The sequence below is a fragment of the Malurus melanocephalus genome, unplaced genomic scaffold (assembly GCF_030028575.1).
Source record: "Malurus melanocephalus ecotype Western Australia unplaced genomic scaffold, MMel_1.1 scaffold_735, whole genome shotgun sequence".
NCBI classification, from domain to species: Eukaryota; Metazoa; Chordata; class Aves; order Passeriformes; family Maluridae; genus Malurus; species Malurus melanocephalus.
Window position 1 is genome coordinate 1,117 of NW_026623967.1, and position 15,787 is coordinate 16,903.

The following is a 15,787-nucleotide window of genomic DNA, read 5'->3' on the forward strand; positions in this document are numbered from 1 at the left end:
TGTTCCTCCAGCTGATACACACTCTCATAACTAATAATTAGCAGATGATGCACAAGCTTGACGAGTCTGGGGGTTTTGACATATTTGAATATTTGCTTTAATGAATGAGGAAATTACATCATGCAAAGAAAACTGACAGAGTCTCTAAAAGCTGTGGAATCCCTATAGAATCCCTGTTACGTTATCCTCTGCTGTGAACAGTGGGTAACCACTACATATCAGTGCGCTGAATCCTTTAGGGTGGATGTATGAACTCCCACACACAAGAAGGGGCACTTGTGCTCAGTAGGGCTTCCTGCCAGTAGAGATGAAGAATTCTTATTCTATGATGATTTCAATAATTTTAAGTTTCTTAGATGTATACATATGTTGGAACGTGTCCATATGCACATATGTGCTTGGTGTCTTATTGATCTCCATCCTGACTCTCAATCAGAACAGCAATGAGGAAGTCAGATCAATGAGACCAATGCTGGTTAATGAATGACTCTTATTTTGGAGTATGATGCCTTCTACATCACATTTGAGACTTGTGACTTGAAATGAGTTGTGTCAGAAGATAATGCGTCAACCTCACTGCCAAATCCTCCTTTGTATCTTCTCTCCCTGTCTGCCTTCTAGTGAAGGTCTTACATCTCTTTCACTTCCTTTTCTTGTCCTGGGTATTTCATATAATCCTTCTGTGCCTCTTTCTTTTTTCTTTACCATCACCCCTCAGCTGCCAGCTTTGGACATGCTTGTCTTTATAACATTCCACATTGCACCTTTGTTTATGGTTCACCCACAGATCAAGTGTCACACTGCACTCTGGTGTCTTGGCAGTGATTCTTCAGACTGATAGTTTCCATATGTAAGAAAGATTCCTACCTTCTACCAATCTATTAAAAAAAAATTATCTTATTTTCTTTCAAATCTCATGTAACTTCTACAATTGACTGTACATTTATCTGATCCAGTCATTACCTATTACCATCATGTTCTATGGATTTGGCTGAAATTTGAGATCACCAAACATATTAATTTACTGAAATGGATGCAAATTTTTTGGTTTTCACTGTCACTTTTTGACTTTCAGTCTTGTCCTAGAACTTTTCCATTATAATGTAGAGATTTTCACTATAAACTACTCGTAACTTTCCATGGTGTACCATGTACTACAGTATGACATTCTCAACTACATGGATCATTCCACATTAGCATTCAGTTCTTTTTATAAACTCATCTTCTAGTAATATTTTATATCAGCATTAGATTTCTCTATTTCTCCATGTCACTGCCTTGCTTATAGTCTAGTACACTTCTGATAGTCAGTTGACATGAGATTTCATAATTTAGTCTTACAACTGCTATGCCAAATCAGCAAAAAAGACAACAAAAAATTTGCATTCGTTATAAAAAAACACAGGTACCCACACACAAATTACCTGTATTCTGGTTTTCATTTAAATCTGATAGACAATTTACCACTGAAAAGCATTTCTACTTTTTATAGGGAATAAAGTGAATAGGCATGTATCTTTGATACGGTTAATGGAAAGTCTAATTATCTTGATTTGTCAGAATTCCAATTTAATTTGAATGTCCTTATTAACACCCTTAACTATTTTACACTTCTATGGCTGTTCACTGGGTACACCTATTTGCTCCAATTATAGAAATATATGGAATCTTAGATGCACTCAGGGAACTTCTTTATTATCCCACAGCTTTTTGTATGCATATCTGAACATAGCAGAGTAATACAATGGGAACTCAGTTGTTAGTACCAGGTTGCAGCTTTATAAAGTTGTAGGGAAATGGTAATTACATTTCTGGAAACTTTTGGAATGTGGGTATTGTTTTTGTACCACCCTGGAGCAAAAGGAAAAAGAAAGAATTCTTATGAAATGTTAAAAAAAAATCATAAAATATTTCATGTTGATCTCTTCTAAACAATTTCTTCCTGCCTATTTATTAGGATTCATAAATCCAAACCCCTCAGATCAGTTAAAATATTACAGCACTAGGACAGCTCTTCAGATGGGCTGCCAAGCTGGGGCCCTGCAAAAGCCCTTCCCTTAAATCCAAGAAAGCAAGGAAAGTGTATTGGCAAGCAAGAGGCAAATTTAGATGTGTTCCCTCTGGTCTGCACTAAAATCAAAGCATACAATTTCTCAGAGAAGTGTAGTGACTTCTCTGTTGGGGAAACTGTTCCATTGGCAGCTGCTCAGATGCTCCCCTTAAGAACTCAGTTGGTAAGAGCATGGGCTAATAATGCCAAGGCTGCAGGTTCATCAGCAGTGTGGGCTATTTGCTTAAGAGTTGGACTTGATGACAAACTGGATCTTGTCACTCTCTACAAGTCCCTTCCAACTCAGATTACTCTGTGACTCCATGACTTATACATGTATATAAATTATATGTACATCAATATATGTTTTTTTGTTTCCCTTAAGTTACCCTTAGGACAGCAGGAGATTAAACTTGATTTAAGTGCCACTTGCCTTTGCTTTCAATGAATGTAAATCACTGCAATCCTAGGAAGAACAACATCAATGTTTTATGGCCTTCCTGATAAGTGAACTTTACCAAGGTAATTTGGTGGTATTGCATCTAGATGTCCCAAAATGACTCTCCCTGTGATCAGACAATCTTGGTGAGTCACGTGTAAGGTATTTGCTCAAGAATTCTTTTTCCCAGGCCTCCAGCAATACCCAGAAGGATGCAGCTGCATGGAAACAGAATTGTTTGTTCAGTTCCACTTGTTTCAGGTACCGTAACACTCCAGTGAGTAGAATTCCCTTTGGTCTCCAGCCTAAAGCTGCTTTAAAAGTAAAGAGGTGCCTAAACACAGCTGCAGAAAAGGTTGAGCTACTTTAGATATTTATTAGGAGATTTATTAGTATGTAGTGAATGCTGTGAGCATTTTGCTGCAAGGCCCACTTCAGTGTGGAATTTATCTGACAAAATGTATGTGTCAGTGTTGTAAACCACTCAACTAACACAGGTCATAAGGCCTGCACACAGAACATGTTTATGTCTCTCCTCTGAGGAGAGCTTGGGGTGTGAGCCAAGATGTACATTTTGAAGTGTAGATGTTTGCAATTAGATGACCTGGATGCTCCGGGGGTTTGTAATTCCTACTGCTTAAAGCCTGACAGCCCCAGGCCACTCACTGAAGGTCACGGGTTGTGCAGCCAGCAGTGGGGTAATGAGCACCCTTCAGCACTTCGTTGAAGTTACCAAATGAGGAATTTCAGGTTTATTGGTTCTTAATGATGACTGACAGGTCCCTATTTAATTTTGTCAGTTCCAGTCCTAAAAGTCGTTAAAATTTATGTATGATTGAATACTTGTTAATATGAGAAATTCTTGAGGATCTGTCTGGATCACAAAAGTAAAATAGTTAAAAGAGGCCAGTCTTAAAACTCTGCAATGAAGTTCCCTGGCCTTCAGCTAGCTTGTTCCAGTAGTCAAGTCCATTTACTTCCCAAACAGACCAAACAGATGCCTGTTCTTTCCCAGTATCTCCCAGTCTCAGGAGGCCACTCAAACTTCATCTCAGAGTTTAAGCAATAAGGACAGATGACAAAGAAGCTGAGGTTACCCAGGCTTCATGGGCAACATAACCCACCCAACATACTTCACCCAGCATAACATAAATCAAATGTGCCCAAAGTCCTTTCCTGTCTCTGACCCTGTATCAGCTCACTCAACTGCAAGGTCTGATTTTTGACTCTTGCAACACTGAACAGTTAAGACTAATTTAAACAAGAGGTACCAACTACTTTTTGGTCATTCACACTCAACAAGATCCATTTTTTCCCTGATGAAGTTTTCAGCAAGCATACAAAGGTAAAGAATATCTATGTGTCTCGGAAGTTTCTTAAATTATTAATGAGTCCTGGAATATATGCAATGAGCAAAATCAATATGCAGTCACTTTTGTGATCACTTTAAAAAAATATAATACAGCATATGCATTTGAAGGTCATGATTTGGTCACGTTGATCAGATGTGCCAGATGTGCACAGGTGCAGGCAAGTTTGTACACAATACACACAGATCTGGTGTTGGTCCCTGCCACAGAAAAATGACTAAACAGAAAATAAATCTGACTAATAAAAACAACTCATTTTGTCATGAAGCTAAGCTGCAAAACTGTCATGAAAATTTGCTTTGGTAAGTACTCAGGTTCCACCACAGGCACTTGGAAACATAGCTTCTTGGAGTGTAAGAAGCCCTTCTCTTCTTTCTATTGCTTTGAACACTGTTCCTTTCCCAGGATTGTCATATGGAAGGTGACACAATCTTTGAGGGAGATGAGAGCCAGGACTACCAACTGCTGTCAGTGACAGACAATGAGACCTCAAACACCATGTGTTCAAATGCCAGACATGTGACCCACATGAACTGGATTTCACAGTAAGAAAGGGGATTGCTCAAGTAATGCCCCAAATAAGCCTGCTGTAATTTCCCAATGTATTCCCAGATTCCCCATATCAGAGTTGAGAAACAGGGTTTTTTCTCACAACAGTACAATAACAGGAATTAAAGAAAAATGTGAAATCCGAATGCTCCTTTCAAGAGCACTGTTTTGATGTCACAGATGTTTTTTGTAGTGTTTTTCATCATCCTGTGTGGTCGATCATGTCACAGACCACTAGTACATTTTTTTTCAAGCTGAGTGGTGTCTTCCTGTTTTCCATGTTAAATGATTTTATCAACAGGTATCTCAGGCATAAATGTCTCATGAGTTTGAAACCTGGGTTACTCAGAGATCTACACAAATTAAAATGGCTGCCAGTGCCCATTTTCTCCCTGCCTGTGAAAGCACCATTCATCACCTGTGATGTTTCTGCACCACCAGCAGGGCATGTGCTTATGCCATTGATCTGAAGAGAAAGGAACAGGCAGTGAAGTTTTGTCTGCAAATGGCATTTCCCCTCTACTCGGCACTGGTGAGGCTGCAACTTGAATCCTCTGTTCAGTTTTGGGTCCCTCACTACACTGTTTGCCAGTTAATTTTTTTTTTTTTTTTGTGGAAGGGCATTGCACAAGCATTGCTTTTGCACTTTTTCTTACTGATGTTCAATATTCAAGTAGCTTTTCATAGAATCATAGAAGCATTTCATTTGGGTAAGACCTTTAAGATCATGAAGTCCAATGATCAACCAAGCACCACCACCATTTTCACCATTAAACCATCTTTTTGTTTTTCCTGCAAGATCTTTTCTTTCTTTAAGACTTTTAAATATCTTTATGAAAGAATCATGCTTGTCAATCCCCCATGTTAAACACGTCAGGATCAAAATTGGGATCTGGGTTTCTCATAGGTGTCTTCCATGCTCAGAGTATCTTTAGTACATTCTGTTCAAGCTAAAGCACATTCCTGAAGTTACAAAATTGGTTAGAATTGTATCTCTTTTCTCAAAATGCCTGCTGGGACCTCACAATCTAAACTGGAAATCCTTGGATGCCACGCTTAGCTACCCAGCATTTCCTTTTATGAGTAAATGATGCAAAAGTTTTAGTTGATAAATGAATATATCTTTTTCTTCTGTGAAGATAAAAATCCATAATCTCTTTATTCTGTTAGACCAAGCTGCTTTTAAAGATGTGACATTTTTTAAAAAGTATAACCTTACCAAAGTTGAACCTCACAGTGTTTCAGTCAACTGGCTTCCTAAAAAACACCAGTCCTTTACCAGCATAAACCTTTAGAAGTGCTTGTTCTCATGGCTATCATGAGTTCAGCAAAATTCTTCTTTTCCTTTGTTTTCCAAGGAAAATTAAATCAGTTACTGTGAATGTGTGTTTATCCCAAGTATAATTTAGAAAATACAAATATCCATTGCAATGTAAAATCTCCCCCTAGTGGTCTCTATTTACTGTGGTACACAGATTACTCATCATGCCAATGTATCAGCCCATTATTGCTGAAATGACTGGTGAGTTAAGCCATGAACAGAGGCAAAATAATATCGAAGAAAAAGGTATAATTCATCTTATTTTGTATTTACATTCATATCCAAAACTAGATTATAAATTTAGGCAATTTTTTGAATAAATATATAAAGGAAAGTCAAAAGCAGACTAGCTCAGTTTAAGCTCTCTCCTGTAAAACTATTACACAACACATGAATAAAACTACTTCCTAATTGTTTTTCAGGCCTGCTGAAGGCAATCACATTAAGGCCTTAGCTAATCTCACCTTCCTGGAATGTGTTGTGCTCCCTGTACTGTAAGAAATAAGATGCATTCAAATAAGGCAACAAAACCCTTTTGAATATGTGTGACTCTCAGTCCTCAGCATAGGATTTGTCTCGATGTATAAAGCCTTATCAGGACAACTTTGCTATTTAAACTCCACTAAATCCCGGGACTTGAAATCTGATCACGAAGTAGAAACAATATAGTATGCCTGTATCTCGGCATACAGATATTTTTCTCTTGTTGAATCCATCCCCTTTGCTGGAAACCCAAGCCAAACATTACAATTAAATTAAAATATATTACTGATCTTAATTAAAATATAAAATATTGTGTAAGGTAACAACTATACTTTTCATATTCAGCTACATTTCATACAACACACAGGACAAGAGAAGCAGAATCTGAAGGAGGATTATGAACATGGATAGTTATTCTATAGTTTAAGAGATGAAAAATGCTCCTTGGTGTTATTCATGGGGTATCCTACCAGTGAGGAGCAGATATTGGGGCTGTATCAATCACAAAGAGAAAAAACAAAACAAGCTACATTTGTACATGTAGCATTTCTTTTGAATAAGAAATCCCAGAGCCTTTAATTTAAAAACCCATATTTCTGTTCTACTTTGCAAATGGATTGTTTTTTAATTAAAACTAAGGAATGTTTTATTTAAACATCTACTTAGTCTTGTGTAGTTTTCTTTTGCACTGACTACAGTCACATGCCTTGAGGTAGCTTGAAAAATTAATCGGGTCCTGTGTAATTTCTGACAAAACTAGAAAAAAAGCACCAAGTCGTAATGCTGAAACATGAAATTAATGCGATAATAAATTGAATCACTAGGCACTTACTCTAATATCTATTTTATTTTACAGATTTCCTCTTGGAAAGCAAATTCACTTGCTTCTTGCAAATATCTGTTCCTCATTAAAAGAATTGGGGGAATTACTAGCTTTTTTAAATCTCTCTTTAAATTATGGAGTGTGATGTCTTGTGTGCCTGTGATCTGCGAGTGCACTGCTCCTTTGCTGCCCAAGGTGAGGCAGGAAGCCTCCAAGAATCCAAGGCTGAAGGACACGAAAGGAGAAGGCAAGACAGAGCTGCAGGCAGTGCTTAGGGGAGAGGGGAAACTTATTCCAACATTTTGTGCAGTTTACAACAGGCACAGTTGTATGGGCTGAAAAACAAAGCCTCCCTCTGTCCCAGAGACTGTCAGGCTCCCTCCCTTCTGCACAGGTGAGAGCTTTTGGAGCCGATAGGACATTTTCCAGTTACTTCAGCTCACACACACTGAGGGTACCCAGTGAAGTCTATAGAAGGATTGCTAAGGCAGCATCTCTGTGCTTTGGAGGTGAACCAGAATCTCCCAGGATCTGTCCGGGGAACTTGGACACTGCAAGATTTGAGACCTTCACTAACCCTGGGGATGAGCCTGCATGCATCAGTCTCATCTGCATATAAGGCAGTCATGCTGCATCTGGGGTTTGGTTACCTCATTATCTGGCATGACATGTCTAGGCAGGAACTTAAAACAGCTGAAGAAAATGTGGAAAGGGAAAAGAGAAGGGAAAGGTTGAAGAAGAAGGGGAGTTGTCAGTGACTGCAGTGACATGAGTGGTTGAAACAGGCTGTTACTGGCTGTGGAAGGAGAGTGGAAGGAACTGACGATATTTGCTGAAGACACTAATTGGTTGGCATGAAGAAAACTCATTCACTAATACCAGTCTTCAGAGGTGAATTTACTGTGGAATTTTAATTTTTTTTTTTTGCTTTGTATTTCCTTGTTCTACCTATATTGTGTGAAAGCTTCACATCTATGTAATTAGGCTTTGATTCATCTCACCTCTCAGCAATTATTAAGTTCATAAATTATACAGAGACCCACAGGCAACCAGGTTCCCAAATTAGATACCTCAGCTGAATTAGTTATGATGAATCAGAGCTGAAATGATCCATTAGCAATTGCCAAACATCAGTGCCTGTACCAACTGGCTTCGAAGTGACATATGGATAAAATCAGACAGAGAAAGTATTGGATTAACTGAAGGGATAATAAAAGCTAATTTTGCTGCTATTAATATTTTAAGTAAGATAGCACATTTTCCTCACATTTCAAAGGAAAGTGCTAGTGCAGACTGCATTGAACTGTGCATTAATTGAGCTGGTTGCAAGGCAGGCATATACAAAGTGGATGCAAGTTAAGCATTGCTTGAGGAGAGGAGTGAATATTCTGGCCACAGCATCTGGCCCAGATTTTGCTGAATTCATTGCCTGACATCTTAGAGCCTAAGTTTTAGGAGTCCAAATGTCTGAGCAGGATATGGGAAGTGGATGCTGTGAAAGCCTCCACCTGTGTCACTGCATTATCTCATTGTGACAGTCACTTCAAGTTAAAGCCACTCAAATGAAATTTGCACCAACTATTCCTATCTCAATATTTCATATAAACTCTTATGATGGTATCTGAGTCCTCTACACAGTCAGTGCTACTTGGGAACTCTAATACTTAGGTTATAAGAAGGAGAAAATCTCAGTCTTAGAGTACTTAAAGTTGGCATATTGAAAGGGATGGGTGGAATACTAAGGGTGGATCTGACTGCTTTTTTTCTCCTAAAGAGTTCTCTCCAGCAACATGACTACAGAATCACCATGTTATTTCTTTAAAGATATGAAGTATTTATATGAAGCTGTGAGTTATCAATGAGAATCACAACTGAATGTGAAAATGCACTAATTTACCTTGTCTATTTCCTGAAATAAAATTAGTATTTTTGTGAGTAAAATCTGAAACATTTTGCTAACATAGTACATGAAATTAAATCCTTTCTTTCCATGAGGAATACTATCAATTATAAAAGGTGTGTGAAGTACGGATGGCCATTGTGTAAGATGTTGAATGAACTTGTAATTTCTCTTCCTTCAACACACTAAGGTGGCAGGCCAGGATACAAAATTACAGCCATGCAGTTTGCTCAGTTACTGCTATTCAGAAATGATAAGCCTGAGAGCAAGCAAAACATAAATTAAGAACAAATTACACAACAAGTACAGCCAGTGCACTGGGACTCATAAGGAGAACTTTTACAACATCTTTTTCGGGGTAGTTTATAAAAAAACTCACTTCTAAGGGCTGAGGATTCAGGCACATTTTGGGTTTTCACTGAGCATTTTAAATAAAGCTTGAATTCTTAAGATTTCTTATTTCCTCTTTAATTTGGGAATATTTACCCTAATTTAAAAGTCCATCTCAGAATTTCATTGGATTCAAGGTTGAAAAACAAGCCTAAACCATCCTTTTTTTAAATGCCACTCTGTATCGTATAACCTTTTCTTAAAAAGCTGTCTAAAAGAAGAACCAAACATTATTTTAAAATTCATACTACTTTTTGTTAAGCAAAAGGAAAACATCYTGAATTAATCTTAATGATTAATTTGTACAGTTTTTCTGCAATTCATTATTTGGTATGTCTCTTTTCTGCTGCCCAGTAAAACAGCCATGAGGAAGTCAACACACAGGGCAATACCCAGTTCCTCACTGTAGACCCTCTGTGTGCCCAAAGGTAGCCAGGTGATCTGTGTGTCATTACAGCCCATAAGTATCTAACCCCCTGGACTGTCCCCTGCTAAACCAGAAGGTCCCTTGCAGGTCTCATGTCTTATCAGACAGCCCTACATGGGCATCTCAAATGTGTATCTCCAGGACAACTCAATTGGTTTTTGGTGGATAACTGAGTCAATTATGGAGCAGCTGGGCCAGAACAATTTCCTTTTAGAATCTCTGTGAAGTTGTCTTACAGCTCTCAGTTTCATTACTAGTCACACAATTAAATGCATCAGGAATCAATATTCCAGTCCATCAGCCACCACAGGAGCAAGGTGACAATCATAAGACAGGACATTGTTTTAAACCATGGAGGGAGATATGTTTTGCTGCCATACAAACTTTAAACAGCGAGGGTAARTGTAGCTATTCCAATCTGAGAGCACATTAACATGACAGATTTGGTACTGCCAGTGCAATAGTACCACCTGCCTGCCTGTCAAAATGTTTGCCTGATCTGCATTTCCAACAGAGAATATGAAGCCGAGAAACAAAGAATGTAAGACAGACATAATGTCACCCCCAAAATCTAACTGCAGAATTAACCAGAACAAAGTGATTCAGTAATCATTCATTTCTCAGAAGCACTGCTGACAGGATGACAGGCATTTTATTTCATGGATAGACAGTATATAATAAAAGAGTTTAAAGTTAAAAATCCTGGGGGGAAAAATGTCTGTTGGCTCAGGTCAGAACAAAACCCAAACCAAAATCCTCAAATCAAAATTGAAATTCTTATCAAAAACAATCTCCCCTGTGTCTTCCTAGAAGTGAAATAGACAATAGAGCTGGGAATAGATGAGGCAGGAACATCTACTAGGGTTTATGGAAATACAGAATCTCTGATCCCGGATCAGGTATCAAAGAAATGTCTGCCCTAGCACCAAGGCTTCGAGTTTAAACTCGGGATTTAATCTTTCCCTATAATAGAAGCACTTTCGTGTGTCTTATTCATAGAATTGTAGAATGGTTTGGGATGGAAGGAAACTTTAAAGCTCATTTAGTCCAATCCCTGCAATGAGCAGGGACATCTTCCACTCGATCAGGTTGTTCAGAGTTCTGTCCAACCCGGCCTTGAATGCTCCCCGGGATGGGCTATCAACCACATCTCTAGGCACCCTTGATGCAGTCAAAGCAATAACATTGCTTGTGCTCCTCCTAAGTACTGGATAGGTGCTCCTCACACATTGTCACATCTGTCAAGAGGATCCCCACAGTTCTGTTTCCAATGCTCTTCAGAAATGCAGAAATCATTGTTTTTCTCCTTTCATCTAATTTCTAAGAGTCACAACCCAAGTGCCTTTTATCTAAGGAGATCTCCTGTCTTGGTTATTTTTCTTTTTGGTTCAGTTGCAATGTTTCCCTYTTCTAAAATATGATCAAAGTCTAATTTTTGCACGCTCTAGCCAGTGCTGGGAACCAATTTCAAGTTATACCAACTGAATCAAATTAATAGCACAGGGTTTGTTTTTCATGTTATTGGAGCATCATCAATAGGAATTTGATGCAAGGACATTAGAAGTTACAGGGTAACTTGTTAGAAACTGCTTGCTAGACAGTGTATATTGCTTACTTAACATTGATTGTGTTTGTCAAAGCAGAATGAGAAGTAAAAGATTATTGACAARAGCAGGGACTGTGACCCAGCCTGTATTCGTGGAACTGCTGCTCTGGTCAAAACCAGAGTTGTTGTTTGTACTTGGGCCAGGCACCCAGAGAGCATGCGCAAGAGAGAAAGGTGAAAAGCTCAAGACAAGAGGATGAGTGTTTTACTTCTTCCCGAGACCCCCGGAACCAACTACCAAATAACACTGCGCAGGCGTGAGCACATGGAAATGACTTTTAAACTCATTATAATACAAAACGGGGATAGGTCATGAATATGTATAGGTGAATTGCAAAACTCGGTGAATGTGTAACATGTAACCTGATATATACCAAGCGACACCGTGCTGGGGTGTGTGCGGCTTTGAGGAGTATCTCCCGCTCACCCAGCGCTGCAATAAACATACCTACTTCACAACTTAAAATTATATAAGTTGCGGAGTCTTGCTCAGATCATTTTTGGATCATTTTGGCGAGCCAGCCAGGAGAAGCTCTGTCCGGTGCGGGGGCTGTCCAGAATCGGGACTCTTTGGCGTGCCCCAGGTGTTTTATCCTGGAAGAATTCTGCTTCTTGTATGTCCACCGCCCAGGCAGAGCAAGTACCCACTGGCGCTTCATAGGAACRGTATGTCTATCATATATGTTTATCAGGAAGTCTACAGGGCGTACGCGTAGCCAGGGGTTGGTAAGACGCCGGGGACTCCTCGTGCACAATGGCCCCTGAGGAGGCTTGCAAGCGCCAGCGAGGTTGCTGGCCAGGAAAGGTTTTTCGTAACGGTCTGCCGAGTGGGACCGGAGCAAAAAGTTCTGCTACTACCTGAGTACAGGCCTGCCAATGACTGTATTAGGAGGCAGGAGAAAGGGTGGGCAGAACCTGGTTGTGTGCTTGTATGGAGCTCCGTGACTGAGTGTGTGTGAGTGTATGTGGAGACCCGGATCCTGGAAGTGAAGCACAGACCGGAACCASGAAGTGGCRGTTCCTGAGAGCCCGGAGTCAGGAAGTAAGTTGTATTTCTTCTTTATTTTATTGTGTAATGCGTGTTTGCTGTGACTGTGTRTCATGTGGTTGCATGCTGTGTATGATAGTTTAAGCTGCAGTGGTTAAACGGGGCGGGGAGGGAAAAATGGGAAGGGAACAATAACCCTGGGACATCCCCCCCCACTCCAGTGGTTTTACCCGAGGCGATAAAAAGTACACAAAAAGTGGTTAATATAATACAGGTGATCTGGAGTGAGTAATATAACACTGGAATAAAATGGGAAATAGTCAGGGTAAAGAAATAATGGCAAACCTCCCCCCACCTTGGGTGTACATTAGTACACTGGAAGGAAATAGTCAGAACAAGAGGAATAGAAAGTAAGAAGGTTCTTATTAAGTATTGTAATAATTGGTGGCGTTTATATAAATTAGATTATGGGGCAAARTAGCCACTTTTTGGATCTTTAGATTATAAAACCCCCTGCAGGTAATGCTGTTCTTGAGTAGAGAGGAAAACTGGGACGAAGTCTCCTACGCAGATATGATTTTTACTCTCCGAAATCACCCTGAGTGGCAGAGAGACTGTGGGATGGTGCTGCATAGTACTGGCTTTGGAAAAAGAAAATAAAGCTACTAAAAGCAGACTTAAGAAGTGCTGTTCAGCATGCAATATAGGTCAAAGATGTACTAAACCAGACAAGGTTTATGAGGCAGCAGCACAGGAACAAGAATTAACTGATTTTCTTAAGCCCCCTCCTAGGAAGCGAGAGGATGAGGCAGACGTGGAGGACACGCTGTCTCCAGCAGGGAGCCCGGTCTCTGCCAGAACACGGGGGAAGAGAAGGCAGGTCCTGCAAGTACCCCTAGGGGAGGCAGTAGGGCCTGAGGGCAATACAGTGCTGATCAAGGTACCTTTTTCTACTATTGACATAGAAGCTTGGAAAAAGATTTCAAAAGATTATCGAACCGATCCACTAATCGTAAGTAAACATTTACGTTTTATAATGAAACAACATAATCCCGATTGGAATGATATTCAGTTGTTATTGGAACTGAAAACCAATTAATTTTGAAAACAGCACAAGATTTGGCTGAAAATTATTATAAAGTACGACAAGAGGATCACAAAGAATATTTGCCACTCCAGGACCTGAAATGGAATCCAAATAGAACAGCTGAAATGGCTGAACTACAGGCTTATCAGGAGTGGATCGTAAAAGCCATGGAAAAGGCAATGCCTAAAACCAATAATTGGTCAGCACTGTATGCAATCAAACAGGGCCCGTCCGAGAACCCAACTGACTTTCTGGAACGTTTAAAAAAATCCTATGTGTAGAAACACAACACTGGACCCTGGGTCAGAGGTGGGGATACAACAGCTAGTGTCTCTCTTTTTGGCCCAATCACAGTGGGACATTAGATGGAAACTCCAGAAACTGCATTCAACAGAGAGTAGAAATTTGGAGGTATTATTAGATGAAGCTTGGAGAAGCAAAATATAAAGAGGGAGTCAAAAAGTTAGTAACATTGGTGGAAAAATGTAGAAGGGAATAACCAGAAAAGAGTCAGAACCAAGGAAAAACCAAACTGCCAAAAACCAGTGTGCATATTGCAACAAATTTGGGCATTGGAAGAATGAATGCCCAGAGAGGAAGAATATGTATCCCAATAAGAGATGGGATAATTCTGAGGAGAAAGAGATTGCACATGTGAGGGAAGACTGAAGAGGACCGGGGATTCCAACCTAGCAGATCCCCTGGTTATAGTAAAGCTAGGAGAAAAAAGTAGAATTTCTGGTAGATACGGGGGCAACTTATTCAGTTTTGAAAAAAGCTCTGATGCCTGTGGGGGATGATTGTATCATGGTAAAAGGGGCCACTGGTCACTCTGAAAAAGCTTATTTTTGTAAACCTTTGAAGTATAAACTTGGGAAACAATGGGGAATTCATAAGYTTTTATATATGCCCAATTCCCCAAAAGCACTCTTGGGTAGGGATTTATTGAAACAATTACAAGCAACCATTGTCTTTAAAAATAGGGGAATTACTCTGGAGGTGAATGATCAACAATATGTAGAAATCTTAAGTTTAATATTGACAACCCCTGAGACCGAAGAAGGAATTAGTGAGGAAATAACAAATCAAGTATTTCCTGGGGTTTGGGCTACTGATGTTCCAGGGAGAGTTAAGAATGTGCCTCCCATACAAATTAAACTCAAAGAGGGAAAACAGCCAGTTAGAGTTAAACAATATCCTTTAAAAAAGAAGATAGAGAAGGAGTTAGCCCAGTAATAGAAAACTTTTTGCAGCTAAGATTACTGAGAGAATGCCAGTCTGAATTTAACACCCCTATACTACCCGTTCACAAACCTGATGGATCATACTGGGTAGTACAGGATTTAAGGGCTGTAAATAAGATTACGGAAGATCTCTACCCTGTAGTGGCAAATCCATATATGTTATTAACTGAATTAACACCGGAGTTAATTTAGCTTACTGTTCTAGATTTGAAGGATGCCTTCTTTTGCCTCCCTCTCCATGAAGCCAGCCAGAAAATATTCGCTTTTGAATGGGAAAGCCCTAAAAGCGGGCGTAAAACCCAGCTCACCTGGACAGTGTTGCCTCAAGGGTTCAAGAATAGTCCTACCATATTTGGAGATCAACTTGCCAAGGACTTAAGAATCCTGGGAGGTCCCAGCATCAGAAAGAAAACTGTTGCAGTATGTGGATGACCTCTTGATAGCTACCAAGACTGAAGAGGCCTGTCTTACCTGGACGGTAAATCTGCTAAATTTCCTAGGACTGCAGGGATACCAGGTTTCCAAGAAAAAGGCCCAAGTAATGAAAAAATAAAGGTGATTTACCTGGGCTATGAGATCAGTGCAGGACAAAGGAGCTTGGGGCAGGATCACAAGGAAGCCATCTGCCAGACCCCAAAACCTCAGACTGTGAAAGAACTCAGAACATTCTTGGGAATGACGGGCTGGTCCAGACTTTGGATTTATAATTATGGTTTACTTGTAAAGCCCCTATATGCTCTCATAAACACGGAACAGAGGGATCTCCAGTGGACAAAGAAAGCCACAAAGGCCTTTGAGCAGCTAAAGAATGCCCTCATGTCAGCTCCAGCTCTAGGACGTCCAGACGTGAGTAAACCATTCTTTCTGTTCTCCCATGAGAAACAGGGAATTGCCTTAGGAATATTAGCACAAGACCTGGGTCTGTACCAATGGGCAGTTGCTTATTTCTCTAAGCAACTAGATACAGCAGCCAAAGGATGGCCGGGGTACCTCAGAGCTGTTGCAGCAGTCATGATGAACATTCAGGAGGCACAGAAGTTTACATTGGGCCAGAAAATGACTGTGCTGGTGTCACACTGACAGTGTCCGCAGTGCTGGAAATGAAAGGCG

The 15,787-nt window shown here is 39.9% G+C and overlaps 1 long non-coding RNA gene across 1 annotated transcript; it reads left to right on the forward strand.

Moving 5' to 3' along the window:
- Positions 1 to 12,370: 12,370 nt before the first annotated feature.
- On the forward strand, positions 12,371 to 15,231 carry LOC130584611 (uncharacterized). The gene is made up of 2 exons (XR_008966519.1): positions 12,371 to 12,400; positions 14,883 to 15,231. It is a non-coding gene; the product is annotated as an uncharacterized LOC130584611 (long non-coding RNA).
- Positions 15,232 to 15,787: the final 556 nt, after the last annotated feature.